The sequence below is a fragment of the Pan troglodytes genome, chromosome 19, assembly GCF_028858775.2.
Source record: "Pan troglodytes isolate AG18354 chromosome 19, NHGRI_mPanTro3-v2.0_pri, whole genome shotgun sequence".
NCBI lineage: Eukaryota > Metazoa > Chordata > Mammalia > Primates > Hominidae > Pan > Pan troglodytes.
In genome coordinates, this window is record NC_072417.2 from 13,093,935 (window position 1) to 13,109,130 (window position 15,196).

The window sequence follows — 15,196 nt, forward strand, 5'->3', positions numbered from 1 at the left end:
TCTCTATTGTCTTTTAACATTGTCATAAACGTTTCTCTAGAACTTTCTAAATATTGAGCTTGGTACTGATTTTCATTTGTTCTTCTGCCAGCTACTTTTTGAGGTAGATTGGTATTTTTATGGATGAGAGAACTGAAATCCAGAGAATTTCTTTTCCTGTCGAATGTTAGGTTAGTGACTAGAATAAGGTAAATATTGCAGTCACAGAACTCTTGGGTACGGCTTTGTAAAATCACACATTCATTCTTTCTATAACGATTGGACTCCTTAATCTTTGTTAAATGGTGAAAGTTGGTGGTATTTATTGCCTGCATCATTTAAATTGGCATTTATTAACATATGGTCTTGTATTGTTGACTGCTTTGCATGCATAAGGCTTTTGGCATTTGAGTAGCTTCTCCCAAAACATGCCTAATACTGCTTTACAGATAGTATTAATAAGTAAATAAGTACTAGTTGCATTTGACTGAATGGTTATGTGAAAGGAAATGTGCTATCCTAAAGATCTTTGTAATAGTTGACTCCGGTGATCTCAAGAGAATTAAGGTGATGGAGGAAAGAGTGGCTGCATTTCGTATACAGAGATTTTATATTCTCTGAGGGAACAGGGTTACACTTTGACAGAATTCTTAAGTATAAAAAGTGAATTAACTCAACTGGACAAATTACCTATAGATTTTGATTATCTGCTTTTGGGGCTCTTATGTTGACAAGAATTGACAGTTAACTGAGGCCATTAAGAAATTTTCTGAGACTTTTTACAAAAGTAAAATTAAGAATCTTTGAACATTTTAATAAATTTAATTTTTGAAAGCATTGTAGAAAGTTATATGTTTATTAAAATTTTACAGTGCAGATTAATCCATTTTTAACCTTTTTTTTTTTTTTTTGAGGTAAGAGTCTCACTCCATCACCCAGGCTGGAGTGCAGTGTCTCGATCTCAGCTCACTGCAACCTCCACCTCCTGGGTTCAAACGATTCTTCTGCCTCAGTCTCCCGAGTAGCTGGGACCACAGGCACATACCACCACAGACGGCTAATTTTTGTATTTTTACTAAAGAACTCCTGGCCTCAAGTGATCCACCCGAGTTGGCCTCCCAAAGTGCTGGGATTACAGGTGTGAGCCACCACACCCAGCCCAATCCATTTTTAATCTAAGGTAAAGATAGAAGAGTTTGTTTTATGGGTTGGGCACTGTGGTTCATGCCTGTAATCCCAGGACTTTGGGAGGCCAAGGCAGGCAGAAGGTGATCAGGAGTTCCAGACCAGCCTGGCCAATGTGGTGAAACCCTGTCTGTACTAAAAATACAAAAATTAGCCAGGTGTGGTGGTGGGTGCCTGTAATCCCAGCTACTTGGGAGGCTGAGACAGGAGAATTGCTTGAACCCGGGAGGCGGAGGTTGCAGTGAGCCGAGATCGTGCCATTGCGCTCCAGCCTGGGCAACAAGAGTGAAACTATCTCAAAAAAAAAAAAAAAAACAAAAAAAGAAAGAATATGTTTTATGATATACTAGTGTTTTATCTATTTCTTTTCATATTTTTATTTTATAAAAAATATGCTAACTACAAAAGAAAGAAGATGGAGATAAATGAGTCAGATGTTTTGATTATTTAGTATTTTGGTTAACTTTTTCTTTTTGAGACGGACTCTCGCTGTGTTGCCCAGACTGTAGTACGGTGGCGCGATCTCGGCTCACTGCAACCTCCGCCTCCTGGGTTCAAGCGATTCTCCTGCTTCAGCCTCCCTAGTAATAGCTGGAATTACAGGCATGTGCCACCACACCTGGCTAATTTTTTATTTTTAGTAGAGATGGGGTTTCGCCATATTGGCCAGGCTGATCTCGAACTCCTGACCTCAGGTGATCTGCCCACTTCAGTGTCTGAAAGTGCTAGGATTATAGGCATGAGGTATCATGCCTGGCCTTGGTTAACTTTTTATGGGTGAGGAAAGGCTATACATTTAGCATTGTCAGAGAAAATGAAATAAGCTGTTGACTAAACTCATACATGAATATTTATTTATTATTTATTTATTTATTTATTTATTTTTCAAGACTGAGTCTCGTTCTTGTCGCCCAGGCTGGAGTGCAGTGGTGCGATCTTGGCTCACTGCAGCCTCCGCCTTTTGGGTTCAAGTGATTTTCCTGCCTCAGCCTTCTGAATAGCTGGGATCACAGGCATCTGTTACCATGCCCAGTGAAGTTTTTTGTATTTTTAATAGAGATGGGGGGGGGGGGGTCTCTGTTGGCCAGGCTGGTCTCGAACTCCTGACCTCGTGATCTGCCCACCTTGGCCTCCCAAAGTGCTAGGAGTACAGGCATGAGCCACCGTGCCCAGCCACACCTGGCTAATTTTTGTTTTTTGTTTTTTGAGATGGAGTCTCACAATCTTGTTGCCCAGGCTGGAGTGCAATGGCGTGGTCTTGGCTTACTTCAACCTCTGCCTCCTGGATTCAAGCAATTCTCCTGCCTCAGCCTCCCGAGTAGCTGAGATTACAGGTGCCTGCCAGCATACCTGGCTCATATTTCTATTTTTAGGAGAGATGGAGTATCACCATGTTGGCCAGGCAGGCCTTGAACTCCGGACCTCAGGTGATCCTCCTGCCTCGGCCCCCCAAAGTGCTGGGATTACAGGCATGCACCACGGCGCCCGGCCTAATTTTTCTATTTTCTGTAAGAGGTGAGGTCTTGCCATGTTGCCCAGGCCAGTCTCAAACTCCTAGCCTAAGCAAACTGCCTCAAGCCATCTGCTCACCTTTACCTCCCAATGTGCTGGGATTACAGGCATGAGCCACTGCTCTCAGCCTAAGAAAAAATATTTTTAAAGTTGACAAATGTAGAAATGAGCTAAGATTTGTCAAAGGGATCAATAAGTAATGAAATATTCTGGTTATCAAAGTTTATCATATATGAATGAACAGTGAAAAAATTGGAAATAGCAGAATTAACAAATTTTAATTTGTCTTTAATGGTTCAGCAGTCACTTAAAAATTTTTACAGTATTACCATGATGCTATAGTCTTTATCATCACAAATCCCAACGTAAAGATAAAAAAAACCCCACGTAATAAAATCATTATTCAAGCTTTCTGGCTCTTCGACTTGGGCTAAATAAGTGTTCTGCATAATGGTATGTCCTTAAAGAGAAATTATCTCCACCTACTGAAAAAAAAAAAAAAAAAAAAAAACAGCGAGGGCCTATCAATTTGAGAGTTTAAACAGGCCTGTGGTTCGCATTTTTATGGAAGCATCATAATACAACCCCAAGACATCAAATGTCACTAGCACAGAAGACATCTAGGATCCAAAGTTCTTAGAAGAATATTACTTTTAAAAACATTAGAAATAATACTTTACGTGGGACTCAACCTTGACTCTTCTTTCTTCCTCTATATCCAATCAATTACCTTGTCTTGCCAATTTTACCTCCTCGATATTTGTTGAGTTAGTCCACTTCTATCCATACTTACGATTACTACTACTACCATCATAGTTCACATAATCTCTTACCCAACTAATTTCACATCGTCTCTCTAAATTCAGTCTTGTCCTGTTAACGTCTTTCTGCTACATAGTCCCCAGTCATCTATCTAAAATGCAATCTGACCATATCACACTTCCCTACTTAAAAAGAACCCTTCCTTGGCTCCCTTTGTATTTATTTAACAAATATTTACATAGCACTTACTAATACGCCAGGCACTGTTTTAAGTGCTTTACAAGTATTCGTTTACTCCTCACAACATTCTAGGAGAATTTAGCGAGCCCTTTGTAACAGCTTTGTAAGTAGCAGAGCTGAAAGTTGAACCTCAGGTACTGAGGCTCCACAGTTGGGGCTTTCAGCCACCGTGCTGTGCTGACTCCCTCTTTCCTATAGTCCACATACTTTAACACAGTTTGCTAGGTCTTCAGTCACTTCAAGTTTCATTTCTAATCAAGCCCCACCTTGCTCACACTCTAATATATATATGCTTTCTCCCTCCCCACTTTGTGATCTTTGTGATTCTACTCCTGCTGTCCTCTCTGTCTAGAGCAACTTGTAGTATCTCAGAACAGAGTGCAGTGAATACATTTTGACAAAAGAATGATTTTTTTTTTTGAGACAGGGTCTGGCTCTGTTGCCCAGGCTGGAGTGCAGTGGCTAACTACAACTCTGCAAATCCTGGGCTCAAGCAGTCTTCTTGCCTCAGCCTCCTGAGTAGCTGGGTCTACAGGCCCGCGCCACCATGCCTGGGTAATTTTTGTATTTTTCAAAATACAGGCCAGGCGCGGTGGCTCACGCCTGTAATCCCAGCACTTGGGGAGGCCGAGGCAGGTGGATCACCTGAGGTCAGGAGTTCGAGACCAGCCTGGCTAACATGGTGAAACCCCGTCTCTACTAAAAATAAAAAAATTAGCTGAGCGTGGTGGTAGATGCCTGTAATCCCAGCTACTTGGGAGGCTGAGGCAGGAGAATTGCTTGAACCCAGGAGGCAGAAGTTGCAGTGAGTTGAGATTGCACCACTGTACTCCAGCCTGGGCAAAAAGAGCAAAACTTTTGTCTCAAGGAAAAAAAAAAAGTATGTATATATGTATACACACACACATTTTTGTTTTTATTCAATTTCATAAGAAGGGGGAAAATCTTGATTGACATTGGGTAATTTGAAATTTTCTCCAGATTCTTTTTTTTTTTTTTCTGGACACGGAGTCTCTCTCTGTCGCCTAGACTGGAGTGCAGTGGCACGATCTCGGCTTACTGCAGCCTCCACCTCCCAGGTTCGAGTGCTTCTGCCTCAGCCTCCTGAGTAGCTGGGATTACAGGCATGCGCAACCACGCGCGGCTAATTTTTGTATTTTTAGTAGAGATGGGGTTTCACCACGTTGGTCAGACTGGTCTCAAACTCCTGACCCCGTGATCCTCCCACCTTGGCCTCCCAAAGTGCTGGGATTACAGGCGTGAACCATCGCGCCTGGCCAGATTATTTTTATTTTCTTTTTTGAGACGGAGTTGAGGTCTTGTCGCCCAGGAGTGCAATGGCGTGATCTTGGCTCACTGCAACCTCCACCTCCCAGGTTCAAGAGATTTTCCTGCCTCAGCCTCCCGAGTAGCTGGGATTACAAGTGTGTGCCACCACACCCGGCTAATTTTTGTATTTTTAGTAGAGATGGAGTTTCACCACATTGGCCAGGCTGGTCTCCAACCCCTCACCTCAAGTGATCCCCCCGCCTCGGCCTCCCAAAGTGCTGAGGTTACAGGTGTGAGCCACCGCACCCTGCTGAGATTCTTAATAAAATGATTAAATGGATAGGAAAATCAGTGTACTTGGTATTTTAAAGCTGTCCTGAGTTGTTATGGTATACCTTGTATGTGACCTGTGTCATTTAGGCTATTTCAGGGCCCATCAAATCTACACACTAAAGACAGCCAAGAGATGATACTTGAACTGAATCTTGAAGAATGAATAATTGGGCCAGGCGTGGTGGCTTACACCTGCAATCCCAGCACTTCGAGAGGCCGAGGTGGGTGGATCACTTGACGTCAGGAGTTCGAGACCAGCCTGGCTAACATGGTGAAGCCCTATCTCTACTAAAAATACACAAATTAGCCGGGCCTGGTGGTGCATGCCTGTAATCCCAGCTACTCGGAGACTGAGGCTGGAGAATCACTTGACCCAGGAGGAGTATTGGAGTGAGCCGAGATGGCGGCCACTGCACTCCAGACTGCTGAGCGACAGCAAGACTCTGTCTCAAAAAAAAATAATTGGAGTGAACGTGGGAGGTCATTTTAGGTGGAGGGAACAGCAACATAAATAGTCACAGAAGCATGAGAAACTATTTTATGTATGCTGGTAATAGTTTGGCAGAGGGGATTGTAGAATTTGAGGTTGGAGAGGCACGTCTGAGCCAGATTGATAGAATTTGTATATTGTGTAGCTTGTAGGCAAGTTGGAAGTCATTAAACAATTTCAGGTAAAAACAAGCATTATGAGATGATGTATATTTTAGAGAGATTATGCAGGTGGCAATAATGAATGTGGATTTTGGAGGTCATGTAGACTTCTTCAGAAAATAATGATTAGTGCTTGAAGCAAGACAGTGACATTGAATGTTGTTGAGTGGAGAAAGGTTTAGGAGGTCCGGTTGTGAATGAGTAGTGTGATGGGGAGAGGCAAGTTTAAACAATTCAGATTTGTAGTTTGGGTGACTGAGTGGAACTGAGAAACGAGGTGTTATTAGCCATAGCAGAGAATAAGAGGAGGAGTTGTATAGAATATTACATAAAGCAGCCAGATAAATGTTCCTGAACCACAGTTTTCAGTTCACTTTGTTGCCAAAAACCCATCATCAGCTTTTTACTGTCTTTAATGAAAATGCAAAGAACACAATGGCAAAATATGGTACTGAATAGGTGTTTATTGAATCCTAAATGGGCACTCAAAGACTTCTCTTACATGTCCTGGCTTTTCATCCTGTTTCTTATTGCCTTCCATGTCTACTGTGATTCAGCTTTGGGAAGATATTTTGTGTTCCTTTTGCTGCTTTGACTCCCTGCCGCGCCCCCCTTACTTACGCTTCAAATCTGCCTACCAGGTTTTCCATTTCCAGGCAGTCTTTTCTAATTTTTTCCACCTGGAAGAAACTTTCTTTTCTCTGAGTTCGTAATCTTATAATAAGTACCTATTTTTCTCTTCTTCTAGCGTATATAAAATGTATTATCTGACTTGTCAAGTGAGTTAATGCATTTAAAGAGCCTAGGAATGGTACCTAGAACATAGTAAGTACTCAATAAATATTGTTATTATGGTGATGATTGATGATGATTAAGATGAGGTGACCTTTGCTTTCTGCTTTCTTGTGATGGCAAAAATGATTTGTTGTCTGTCTTTGGACACTAGGGAAGCAAAGTCTTTTACTTTGCTTATGTATATAAAAGTACAAAAGTGAAATTATTCTTGAGCTGTAGGTGAGAGATATACAAAGCTAGACAAGCCCTTAAATATTGATGATTTTGTTAAGCTTCACCACAGCTGTTTGAGGTAGGCGGTATATTAGTCCCTTTTTAAAAATGGGTAAATAGGCTTAGGAAGTTTGTAGATTTCCCCAAGGTCACACAGTTTGTAAGGAGCCAGATTGATATAGGAATCTTAACTATTCGACTCCAAAATTCTTCACAGGAGGGCTTCATGTGTGTAGGACTTACCCTTCAGGGCTTTCATTTCATTTATGTATCCAACTTGTTACCTGTCAGCGTATCATGAGACCTATGCCCGATGGAAAAAAAGTGCTTTTTGAGTTTTCTTTAATTTTTTTTTGGAGACGAAGTTTCACTCTTGTCGCCCAGGCTGGAGTGCAATGACGCTATCTTAGCTCACTGCAACCTCTGCTTCCTGGGTTCAAGCAGTTCTGCCTCAGCATCCTGAGTAGCTGGAATTATGGGCGCCCGCCACCAAGCCAAGCTAATTTTTGTATTTTTAGTAGAGATGGGGTTTCACCACGTTGGCCAGGCTGGTCTTGAGCTCCTGACTTCAGGCCCGCCTTGGCCTCCCAAAATGCTGGGATTACAGGTGAGCCACCATGCCTGGCTAAAATTTTATTTTGTGTATTTACAGTTTAATTTGTTTTCTATTTTTATTAGGGAATATGTTAAATGTTAAAAGTACCTGCAGTAGTAAAACAGAATAGCCATATAACTATTACCAGAATTGACAGATGTTAACATTTTGTCATATTTGCTTCAGAGCTTCTTTTTTTTTTTTTGGACGGAATCTCGCTCTGTCGCCCAGGCTGGGCTGGAGTGCAGTGGCGCAATCTCAGCTCACTGCAACCTCTGCCTCCCAGGTTCACACCATTCTCCTGCCTCAGCCTCCCTAGTAGCTGGGACTACAGGTGCCCGCCACCACGCCTGGCTAATTTTTTGTATTTTTAGTAGAGACGGGGTTTCACCATGTTAGCTAGGATGGTCTCGATTTCCTGACCTTGTGATCCACCTGCCTTGGCCTCCCATGGTGCTGGGATTACAGGCGTGAGCCACCACGCCTGGCCTAGAGCTTTTTTAAAGAAGGCATTATTACAGTTATAATTGATATCTTTTTGTATTTTGTTTTTTATTTTGAGACAGAGTCTTGCTCTGTCACCAGAGTGGAGTGCAGTGGTGTAATATCCGCTCACTGCAACCTCGGCCTCCAGGGTTCAAGAGATTCCCCTCCCTCAGCCTCCTGAGTAGCTGGGACTACAGGCGTGCACCAGCGTGCCCGGCTGATTTTTTTTTGTATTTTAGTAGAGACAGGGTTTCACCATGTTGGCCAGGGTGGTCTCCATCTCCTGACCTCATGATCTGTCTGCCTGGGCCTCCCAAAGCGCTGGGATTACAGGTGTGAGCCACCACGCCTGGCCTTTTCTTTTTCTTTTTTTTTTTTTTGAGATGGAGTCCCGCTCTATCACCCAGGCCAGAGTGCAGCGGCACCATCTCGGCTCACTGCAGCCTCCACCTCCGAGGTTCAAGCGATTGTCTGCCTCAGCCACCCGAGTAGTTGGGATCACAGGCATGTACCACCACACCTAGCTAATTTTTGTACTTTTAGTAGAGACAGGGTTTCACCATGTTGGGGCCAGGCTGGTCTCAAACTCTGGGCCTCAAGTGATCCACCTGCCTCAGCCTCCCAAAGTGCTGGGATTACAGGCGTGAATCACCGCACCCGGCTTGATGTCCCTTTTGTACTTCTTCCCAATCGTGTCCACCTTCCTCTTCTCAGTAGTAAAGTTTCTCCTAAATGTTGTATATAGCCCTTCATTCCATATTTTTATGCATTTACTATATTTGGGTGTATCTATAAACAATATATAGTAGTGCTTTATAGATTGTTAGAATTTACGTGAATATTCTACTGTATATCTATATTAATCTACTTGGTTTTCTTTCCTGTTTTTTAGATGCATTATTGATATATGTAGATCTAGTTTATTTAGTTGTATAATTTCTTATATATGATACCATATTTTCTTTTTCTTTTTTTTTTTTTGTGAGACAAAGTCTCACTCTGTTGTCCAAGCTGGAGTGCAATGGCACAATATCAGCTCACTGCAACCTCCACCTCCCAGGTTCAAGCGATTCTCCTCCCTCAGCCTCCTGAGTAGCTGGGACTACAGACACGCACCACCATGCTCGGCTAATTTTTGTATTTTTAGTAGAGATGGGGGTTTCACTATGTTGGCCAGGCTGGTCTCGAACTCCTGACCTCGTGATCCACTGGCCTCAGCCTCTCAAAGTGCTGGGATTACAGGCGTGAGCCATCACACCTGGCCCTTTTACCATATTTTCTTTATATTTAGACTACAGAAATGGGCAATTAGGTTGTTTACAGCTTTTTACTATTACAGACAATGCTGCAGTGAACATAAGGAAGGTGTTTGCTAGTGAGATGATATGATGTGTTTACTTGGGCTGGGTGTGGTGGCTCACAACTGTAATCTCAACACTTTGGGAGGCCAAAGCAGGGGATTGCTTGAGGCCAGGAATTTGGCACCAGCCTGGGCAACATAGTGAGACCCTGTCTCTACAAAAAACAAATTAACCGGATGTGGTGGCATGTGCCTGTGGTCCCTAGAAGTTTGAGGTCGCTGTGAGCTGTGCTTGTGCCTCTGCACTCCAACATGGACAACAGGGTGCGACCTCATCTCTAAAAATAAAAAATGATTTGTTTGTTTTTGCACTGCAGAATTCACCCTTAGGTTAATTAAATAAAATATTTGTTCTTTGGTAATATTTATGCTTCAAGCTGAATAAAGAGAATGGATAATATTATTGCATCAATTTTAGACCATAATTTCCTAAACTTCATTCTGTTTTCTTCCATCTCTTCAACCATTCAAACATATTTATTCATTATCTAGCCAGGGGTTGAATACTGGCAGCCTTGTATTTCTCTTTGCATTGATGGTTAACATTTTTTTGAGCCAACATTTAAAAACTAGCTGTTTTACATAAAGTCTCTATTTTCTGGTTATCCTGAAAAATTAGGAGCTCTGTCAACAGGCAGCCCACATTTTCCCATGACAGCAGTTAACCTAAGCTGAATTACAGCTGCCTTCTTGAATTTTTTTTCTCCCTGCTGGAGATGGGGTCTCACTCTGGTGCTGGGGCTGGTCTCAGACTCCTGGGCTCAAGTGATCCCCCTGCCTCGGCCTGCCAAAGTTGTGGGATTGCAGGGATGAGCCACCGCGCCCGGCTCCCGCTGCCTGCCTTTAGATGAGCATACGCTCTCCAGTGGAACAAGTTGCTGGTCCTCCCTGTTGGCATTTATTATTGCCCTTGTATTGTTCATGGTGGACAGATACTTCTCTATTGATGATGTTTCTTTCAAAAATGAAAAAAGTATAGCTTGACAGCTGTAGTATTCAAGAAAAGTAGAAAAGAGCATATTTTTCTGGAAATGAAGATTTTTTTTTTTGAGACAGAGTCTCACTCCGTTGCCCAGGCTGGAGTGCAGTGGCGCTGTCTCGGCTCCTGCAACCTCTGCCTCCCAGGTTCAAGCGATTCTCCTGTCTCAGCCTCCCGAGTAGCTGGGATTAGAGGCGCCCGCCACCAGGCCCAGCTAATTTTTGTATTTTTAGTAGAGACGGGGTTTCACCATGTTGGTCAGGCTGGTCTCGAACTCCTGACCTCGTGATCCACCCGCCTAGGCCTCCCAAAGTGCTGGGATTACAGGCATGAGCCACCGCGCCCGGCTGAAACGAAGAATATTTTAATATATATATATTTTAAGACAAGAGTCCTGCTCTGTTGCCCATGCTAGAGTGCGGTGGCACGATCTCGGCTCACTGTAGCCTTTGCCTCCTGGGTTCAAACAATTCTTGTGCCTCAGCCTCCCAAGTCGCTGGGATTACGGGCGTGTGCTACCATGCCCTGCTAATTTTTGTATTTTTAGTAGAGGCAGGGTTTCGCCATGTTGGCCATCTGGTCTTGAACTCCTGGCCTCAAATTATTTGCCCACCTCAGCTTCCCAAAGTGGTCAGATTACTGGCGTGAGCCACTGTGGCTGGCCAGTAATTTTGTTTTTAATTGAACTTTGAAAACGCAGTTCTATCATTGGTGTTCTATTTCTAGCCGACTCAGACTTTCACCTGGCAAGTTGGTCTCTGTATTTGATTTGTAACTCCTTATTTAAAGCAATTTATGAGGATGCATAAAACTACAAAATGCCTCAGATAAAAGTAAGGAGAAAGAAGAAACAAAAACAAAAGATAAAGATAAAGTCAAGTCAGGATGTAGGCCAAAAAGGTTTATTATAATTTTCTTCCTACAGGCAGAGCACAGATTTGACTCTGAGCTTTCTAGGAACCAGCAGGAGAGAAAAACTTGGTAGTTTATTTTTTTACAGTGTCCTTAAGATACAAAATAACTAGATAGTTCAGAAAGATAACTAATCACTTGGCACTATCAGGCTAGAGCAGGAGTGTCCAATATTTTGACTTCCCTGGGCCACATTGGAAGAAAAAGAATTGTCTTGGGCTACACATAAAATACACTAACGATAGTTGATGAGCTTAAAAAAAGTCACAAAAAAAATGTCAGTGTTTTAGGAAAGCTTACAAATTTATGTTGGGCCACGTTCAAAGCCGTCCTGGGCCGTGGGTAGCACAAGCTTGGGCTAGAGTTTCTCATGGGGCTCTCATAAAGAGGATTATGTTGTAATTATTATTATCCTCTTCAACATCTTTAAGGTAGATGGATGACAAGTATTTAAGTAGTCTTAGTGTGGGAGACCAATCACATCACATGAGTCAGTCTGAAAGAGTGGATAGATTTGTCTTTCAGTGTCTGATGAGTGGATGAGTTTCCCTCAACCCAGCTTTTTAACCTCCTTGGCAGGTACCTCCATACATCAAGTACAGACCATTCATATGTAGGATTTAAATTACCCTGTGAAAATCTAATTTTACCCAGAATAGAATTTGTGGGAGTGACTGTACATTAAAATTCTTGTTAGAAAATAATTTCAAATCTTCTTCATCCTTGTCTGTCTTCTTTGTAATTTGAAGGTGGGTAGAGAATATTCTTCCAGAATATCCAAAAGTGGTAAAAACATTAAGAAATATAGAAAAGGGCCAGGCGCGGTGACTCATGCCTATAATCTCAGCACTTTGGGAGACTGAGGCAGGCGGATCATGAGGTCAGGAGTTCGAGACCAGCCTGACCAATATGGTGAAACCCTATCTCTACTAAAAATACAAAAATTAACCGAGCGTGGTTGTGTGCGCCTGTAGTCCCAGCTACTCAGGAGGCTGAGGCAGGAGAATCGCTTGAACCTGGGAGGCAGAGGTTGCAGTGAGCCGAGATCACGCCATTGCACTCCAGGCTGGGTGACAGAGCAAGACTCTGTCTCGGGGCGAAAAAATAAAATAAAAAAAGAAAGAAATACAGAAAAGGGGTCCAGGACACAGCTGTGTTTTATATTGCTAGAATTTGCTTCAGCAGAAGACCCGTGAATCAGGACTCATGCTGGTTTTCAGCATAGATTAAATGTAAGGAGAGGTTTGGTTTTTGTTTGTTTTGAGTCGGAGTCTCGCTTACTTTTTCTTTTGAATTTTAAAAAAGAAGAGTGAGAGTACGTCTTTACTCTCTCAGAACACGGTAAGTTTTGATCTTAGTTTTTACTAGGATGCCTACAGTAGTTGTTTAGAAACACTAATTACCATGAATTTGGTCGGGATACAATGAACAGTGTGTCAAGGGTTGAGGCAACATCAGGGCAGATAATTACAGTATATTGTGAGAAGTGGTAAATACGTGTATGTATGAAGTACTATGAAGTCACAGAAGAGGTGGTTACTCTGTGTTCGCTTAATTGTTTGGGGTCAAAACTAGTGAGAATGGTAACTAAACCCGCAAGTTCTGCTGTTTATGCTAGCTGCTGAGAGGCTTGCTAATGGTGTTTAAATATCATTGATAGCTATTAGGTTGAACCATTATTGGCAGTTTTTAATGGTTTAACCCTAGTAGTATCTTGGTATGACGATTTAAAAGGTATTTTATTTTTTGCCAATACTGTTTGATGGTTGTTGAATAATTGATATTTTGTTAAAGCTTTGAATATTGAATAAATGTGCCATTTTGGGAAAATGGCACTTTTTTTTTTTTTTTGAGACTGAGTCTCATCGCCCAGGCTGGAGTGCAGTGGCATGATCTCCACTCACTGCAACCTCCGCCTCGTGGGTTCAAGTGATTCTCCTGCCTCAGTCTCCCAAGTAGCTAGGACTACAGGCGCGCACCACCACCACCACGCCTGGCTAATTTTTTGTATTTTTTAGTAGAGACGAGGTTTTGCCATGTTGGCCAGGCTGGTCTCAAACTACCGACCTCAGGTGATCTGCCCGCCTCAGCCTCCCAAAGTGCTGGGATTAAAGGTGTGAGCCACCATGCCCGGCCGTATCTTCCCGACAATCTTGTGAAATAGATACTACTATTAAAAGTAGCTGTATCAGATAATTTCTAGATGTAAGAGGGTTCGCCAACTATAGCTAGCAAGTCAAATCCTGCTGTTTTTATTTTGAGAAGGGGACTCTGTCCCCCAAGCTGGAGTCCAGTGGCCTGAACACGGCTTCTCTGCAGCCTTGACTTCCTAGGCTCAAGCAATCCTCCTGCCCAAGCCTCCTACGTAGCTGGGATCACAAGATGCGCACCACTACGCCTGGCTGTTTTTGATTTTTTTGTAGAGGTGGGGATCTCACTTTTTTGCCCAGGCTGGTCTCAGACTCCTGGGCTCAAGTGATCCTCCTGCCTCGGCCTCCACAAGTGCTGAGATTACTGGTGTGAGCCAGCATGCCCGGCCTGCCACCTGATTTTGTACCATAAGCCTAAAAATGTTTGTTGTTTGTTTTTTCAATTTTTAGTGGTCGAAAAATCAAAATAAAATGTTTAGTAAAATAATTTTATAAAATCCATTTGATAAATTTGTAAAAAAAAAAAAAAAAAGGTGAAATTCAAATTTTAGTGTCCATAAAGTTTTGTTGGAACAAAACCATATCTTTTTCTTTCTTTTTTTTTTCACATTTTCCTTTAAAATTTTGTTTTTGTTTTTGTTTGCATCCAAAACTGAAAGAAAGAATGCAAGCTGTGGGAGGCAGGCCATTGCATCAGGTGGTGGCTCCTGGGAGTTTGTGTGGCCCCACCCCTCACCCACCCCTGGCCACTTCAGCACAGAGGCTGGGAAGGGTCAGGGGGCCCTGGAAGCAGAGCCAAGGTCCCATTTTCTTGCTTGGGCGAAGCTCAGCCGGCAGGGGCGTGGCCCCCTCCATAGGGGGAGGTGGCTGTCATGGGGGACAAGGGCTGCTGCTCTCCTGTGCTGAGTTCCCTCTCTGGGGCCCGCAGTGTTGGTGGCTGCAGCGGCAGAGCCATAGGGAAGCTGGCCATGTAGAAGATGTGGCCCAGGCGCCTGGCCACCTGGGCCTGGGTCTTGAGGGCAGGCCCCAGCTTCAACCCCGTGGTGGTCAGCGAGTGCTCCGCCGTCAGCAGTGGCAGGGTCTCCCCTTCGATCCCCTGCTCCCTGAAGACCCGAGTATACTCTCCACAGCCAGACAGCCGCCCCTCCACAAAGCTGCAGACATCATCCATGGTCCACTTGCTGATGTCCTCAAGGGCTGGGGCCTCCTCCCCATCCACAGAGAGTCCCTCTATGGCGCTGGGCCAGGTTCTGCTTCTGCAGGAGCTCCTGATGCCAGGCGAGCATCTCCACTCGGGCAGGGGCAGGAATCCGTAGCCTGGGATCTGGCACAGAAGTGAGGGCACTCCCAGAAAGGGAGGCCTGAAATGGGGGCCCAGGGTGATGTGAGGGGCATTCTGGGGCGACAGCAAGAGGGGGCGGCTGTGGCAGCTCCTTGTCAACAGTAGCGCAGTGAGCGGCCTCTTTATATGTTATATATTGTTTATATATTGGGTTTTTTTTTTTTTTTTTTTTTTTTTTTTTTTTTGAGACGTGGGTCTGGCTCTGTCGCCCAGGGTGGAGTGCAGTGATGTGATCACAGTTCACTGCTGCAGCCTCAACCTCCCAGGCTCAAGCTATCCTCCCACCTTAGCCTCCTGAGTAGCTGTGGGACCGCAGGTGTGTGCCACCATTCCTGGCTAATTTTTAAATTTGTGGTAGAACGAGGTCTTGCTGTTTTGCCCAGGCTGATCTCAAACTCCTGAGCTCAAGGGATCCTCATGCCTCAGCCTCCCA

General features: G+C 43.6%; 1 protein-coding gene across 8 annotated transcripts in view; it reads left to right on the top strand.

Annotated features, from left to right (window-relative positions):
• Positions 1–15,196, top strand: part of PAFAH1B1 (platelet activating factor acetylhydrolase 1b regulatory subunit 1) — an 88,626-nt gene that overhangs the window by 5,899 nt on the left and 67,531 nt on the right. The window contains exon 1 of one of the 8 annotated variants that reach the window (XM_054669765.2): positions 5,368–5,501. The exons of the other annotated variants lie outside the window; for them this stretch is intronic. The gene's annotated coding sequence lies outside the window, so the exon portion shown is untranslated. Of the gene's footprint in view, positions 1–5,367; positions 5,502–15,196 lie in introns of those variants that run through there. 8 annotated transcript variants of the gene reach the window in all.